Source organism: Spinacia oleracea, chromosome 4 (genome assembly GCF_020520425.1).
Source record: "Spinacia oleracea cultivar Varoflay chromosome 4, BTI_SOV_V1, whole genome shotgun sequence".
Lineage (NCBI taxonomy): Eukaryota > Viridiplantae > Streptophyta > Magnoliopsida > Caryophyllales > Amaranthaceae > Spinacia > Spinacia oleracea.
Genome location: NC_079490.1, coordinates 10,332,443 through 10,337,264, shown reverse-complemented (window position 1 = coordinate 10,337,264; position 4,822 = coordinate 10,332,443). Strand labels below are relative to the sequence as shown.

Here is a 4,822-nt window from a genome sequence, read left to right as displayed (position 1 = left end):
ATAGGATTGCCTTAAGTCTCATAAGAATCAACTATAGGATTGCCTTACATAGTTGCATATATACTTCCTCCATTCTTTTTTAAATGACACAATTGTACTTTTGACACTATTCATATAATATACTTTGACCATCAATTGTGATTTATACTTAACAAAAAATATAGTCATGTGGGGTCTTGTTATAATCGTCTCATCCTATAGTTTTATCATATCAAATTTTTATAATTTTTAACCATTGATAATAAAAGGTATTAATGGTTGAAATATTGCATTGGCAAACGTGACAAAAAAATTGTGTCATTTAATAAAGAATGGAGGAAGTATTTAATTTGGTGTTTATTAATTTGACGCACTTAGTTCCACGAGAAAACAAATTATACAAATTGTAAGATGATATGATTGAAAACTTACTTGCCATGAAAAATGACTTAGCATGTCTGTGTTTGACGAACTTAACAGATATTTTGCATTCTATAGAACACAAGTATTTTGGTCAATTATGAGCTCAAGAAAAATCTAAAACTTTAGTTATTCAATGTAGCAACCGGGGCATCGCCCGGGCCACACACTAGTTATCTTATTAAAAATACTAGTCTTATATGCACGCAATGCGTGCGGATATTTAAAAACTAAATATTGTATCTCTATTATATTACATTAAATCACCTAAAAAAGTAATAAAAAATGTTCATATACAACAAAATTTGACTTTGCTAATAAAATGAACTTGCAGTCTAGCATTAAAATATACTCGGTAATTTGATACAATCTTATATCTTCAACAACAAAGATGCCTTCAAAATTTTGAAGCTTCAGCCAATTCTCCTAGTTTTCAACTTCGCAAGAAGAAAATACAAATACAAACCCCGGAACTCAGTTCACAAAGAGTAAATCAAACCTTTAATTTGCCACCGGCAAATCCCAACACAGAGAAACTGAGAAAGAAAAAAAAATCCCAATAAAATGAACTTGCTCAATAAGTTCTTGTTGATGCTGCAAATCCATAATAATTAAATTATCAACACCTAATAAGAAATCCTAATACAGAAAAAAAAAAAAAAAAAAAACATTAAATTTACTTTCCCGGTATTTGCAGATATTGCAAACTCTAGTTATATACAGCTTACGCAAGAGTTTCTAAAAATAGAAAGAAAAAGGTGCGAAGAAACATACAACAATGCGATTCTCCGGGGTAGGAGACATCAATGATGAAGAAGACGACATTTTTACCCTGAAAAAACAGCAAATTTTATAGTTTGGTGGTTTTATTCATTAATTTAATTTAAACAATGAAATACAAAGGGGATAATTGCATATGACCAAATAAATAAAACCCATAATCCGAAGAAAAAACAAAATTGATGCAAAATCAAGGATGAAGAGAAAGAGGGGGAGAGAGACCTACAACGTTCTCACGCTCTCCTAGCTCAATGTGGAAATTCCGGCTCGGCTGAACGAACAAATTCTCTCCCCTCTAAAATTCAGAAATGTAAACGAAAGAGTGACTGGCAATGAAGACTATGAATCGCATTTGATTATAAAAAAAAAGGAATGCAGGTCGATTCTATCACATTAAGACAGCATTATTCACCTATGTCGTACCAGACATTCTATCTACAGATTGATGAACTGATTGGAGATCCCTTGTCTTAATATGCTTACGACTTGCATGAGAGTCATCCTCCAACTCTTCAACTCTCCGCTTTGCACCCACCACCATCTTCACACACAAAATTCCACAATAAGAAGTCAAAAACATAAATTAAACTCCAAAAAAACACTCTTTATTTCAAAAACAAAACTGAAATGCAAACCAAAGAATCAGATTGCATATCCAAATAAAAGGGGGAAATTAATCAATCAGAAACTTTTGAAAGGATCACGCAATTGGACCATTATCATATCCCCTTTTACTTGAATTAATCAATTAGAAAATTGAAATCAAATTGAAAATTAAATAAAGAATGGAAGGGTAAATTGCGATTGGAATTGTAAAATACTCACAATTATTGATTTGGAAACTTCTACTTTCTAGATCTGTGCAGAGCTGCCACGAAGACATAGACAATCAAACTGTTGAAATTTACAACAGAAATAACCCCAAATTAATAACAAAAAACAAAATTTAAGAAATTTACCTTGGTTCTATAATTTCTGGCGGTTTCATTAGGGTCCATATTCAACGAAGCTGTTAGAGAAGCTATAGTATAGGTAGCTTGCATAAGCTCTCCATACTACGCCCAATTTGGAAGCCTCGTTGGAAATATTGGGGTATTGATTTGCTGGTACAGAGTTTTTAAGCATGCAAATGCAATATAAAGTTAATGTCATGTCATAACTTGAAGTCTAAAACATATAACCAAAGAGAACACCAACAACAAAATATGATTTTCAAACCTGGTTTTCTGAGATGGCCTTCAATAGAGCGCCCCTCTCCTTCTATAATCATGTCAAATTAGCCTGAAAAAATTCACAAATTTCAAGCCAGAATCCGAAATTCAATTAAATCAACAACTCAATTAAATCCGAAATTCTAAAATCAACAACTTCAATCATTCCAATTACATCCACTCCCCACAGCAGCAAGAAGCTAATTAAACTTAATTAATCTCAAATTCCAACCAAACAATATTCAATTAATCACTCCATAGTCACCAAATCCGAAGAAGCAACAAAACTGATGCAAAATCGAGGAAGAGAAAGAAGGGGGAGAGATACATACAACTTACATATCCCATTGATTACACGGTCAACTATACACATTGCACATTGATTAAAAGGGTAATGATTTTGGGGGAAATATAAGATGTAAACAGAGAATTAAAGGAACAGAAAGCTCTTGGAAATCAAACAATCTTAAATCCCAGAAATGCCAAAGGCAACACCAACTTAAACATTATAATTTCCACCTTCAATACAGTTTAAATCTAAGAAATGCCAACGAAAACACCAGCTTAAACATTCAGGCATTCAACTATACATAGAAACAATGCAAAACCTTTATGTACGCCCAAAACATATTATAGTCTAACAAAAAACAAAAACTTAATTACAGTACAAAATTAGAAAGAAGACAACTACAACTACGGAAACGAAAGGTTAGGGAGAGAACAAACCTTTTATTTAGCAAATTTTGACAGCCACATGAGTAATTATCACTCAAAATCCCATGATGAACAATTCCATACCCACCTTCACCTATCAGATTCTCATCACCAAACCCATTTGTACCTTCTTCCAACTCTCTTAACGTGTAACAATGTCCCCAACCCAAATGCGATACCTCCGGACCCGAGAACCCGTTTTGCTCCCCGCTCCCATAAGACGATGATGTGAATGTTATGATGCCCAATCAGACCTCCTCAATTTGTGACCAAACCACCGCCTTCTGGTTCGACGCAGTACCCGTTACCAAGGCCCAGTCGGACCCTCCTCAATTTGTGACCAAACCACCCCCTTCTGGTTCGATGCAGTACTGGATTACACACAAAACTTTAAAAATTTGGATTAAAACGCAAAATTTGAGATCCTTTACTGAAGGGAGGAAGAGAACTGAAGATTTGAGAGGAGATAATGTGAGACAGTGAGAGTGATGAAACGGCGGAGGAAGTAGTGAGGGGGAGACAGAGAACGACGAAAGGTTTGAGGGTAAGAGATAGAGGGTGTTTTAGTATTTTCCAAAGGGGACACGAAAAGTGTTGTTACCAAAACGCCCTCAGCTGTTCCTTTATGTAATAGAGATACTTCTTTCGTTTTCAAAAGATTGTCCAAAATTTATTTTATAGGAGAATCTTTTAAAATTGGAGGAAATAAGTAATTAATAAAACGTACAAAATAATAAATGCAATAATAAGAATGTGAGGAGTGAGAGATAAAGACAACCGTTAGACGATTAGACGGTGAGATAAGTGTTACACGTCACAGGAGAGAGTTGGGGAGTATGATTTGGAGTTCCACGTGTCACTCAACTAATTAAGTGAAGATGCCGGATTTCTGTTGTTTTATCCACCGACGACCGAAATATGCTTCATCTCCACCCTTTTCAGCTTTTCATTATGTGGCATGCTTCGTTTTTGACATTTTACTCTCCCTTTTTGGTTTCTTTATTCATCTTTCTTTTCGAGAAGAGTACATTTATAGACTTGTCAAAAACTGAGCCGAACCAATTGATAACTTTTAACTCAAAATGGCGATATAAGTTTAACCCAAAATGCAGAAAGTATCGGAATTGAAATAGGCCGAAATTGACTGGATCCGATAACCAAATTGAACCAAACCAAGTAATTCAACCTAGTCACCTGAACCGAATGACCAGAGCAAAAATAACCAAACAAGCAGACCCGATCTACTTGAAATTACCGATCTAAATTGACCAGAATGTCCGACCCATGGTATACTAATTTATTGTTAATCACTAAACAAATATTATAGAGTATATTTTTCTATCACTATTACTACTATAAAGTATTGTAAAGATCGAACCAGGAAAATCCTCTAACCTCAAAAACAGTGGCGGACTTTGAATGATTTTAGGAGGGGGGCCGGTAGAACAAATTAAGCAATATACTATATAATTATACAATTATACACAAATTTTTGGGGGGGCGTAACTAAAAATACAGTACAAAAATTTTCGGCGGGGGGGGGGGGGCAGGCCCACCCCAGCCACAACAAAGATCCGCCCCTGCTCAAAAATACCGAACCAAAACTTTTATCCGAGCGAAACTTGATCTCACCACCCATAAACCAAATAAATATGGATATCTCAATGGAACCGACCAAACTCTTACATGACTGAAAGTAGGAGTAATCTGACACGAAC

At 34.9% G+C, this 4,822-nt stretch overlaps 1 long non-coding RNA gene across 3 annotated transcripts; it reads right to left on the bottom strand.

Moving 5' to 3' along the window:
• Positions 1–523: 523 nt before the first annotated feature.
• LOC130459582 (uncharacterized) lies at positions 524–3,719 on the bottom strand. 3 transcript variants are annotated; one of them, XR_008919085.1, is made up of 8 exons: positions 3,117–3,719; positions 2,398–2,460; positions 2,139–2,282; positions 2,005–2,047; positions 1,603–1,720; positions 1,406–1,474; positions 1,174–1,231; positions 524–935 (listed from the first exon to the last, which is right to left on the bottom strand). It is a non-coding gene; the product is annotated as an uncharacterized lncRNA (long non-coding RNA). The 3 variants fall into 3 exon arrangements; XR_008919086.1 differs by lacking the exon at positions 524–935 and having other exon boundaries at positions 1,088–1,231; positions 1,592–1,720; XR_008919087.1 differs by lacking the exons at positions 524–935; positions 3,117–3,719 and adding an exon at positions 2,723–2,967 and having other exon boundaries at positions 1,088–1,231.
• Between the last annotated feature and the right edge of the window lie 1,103 nt (positions 3,720–4,822).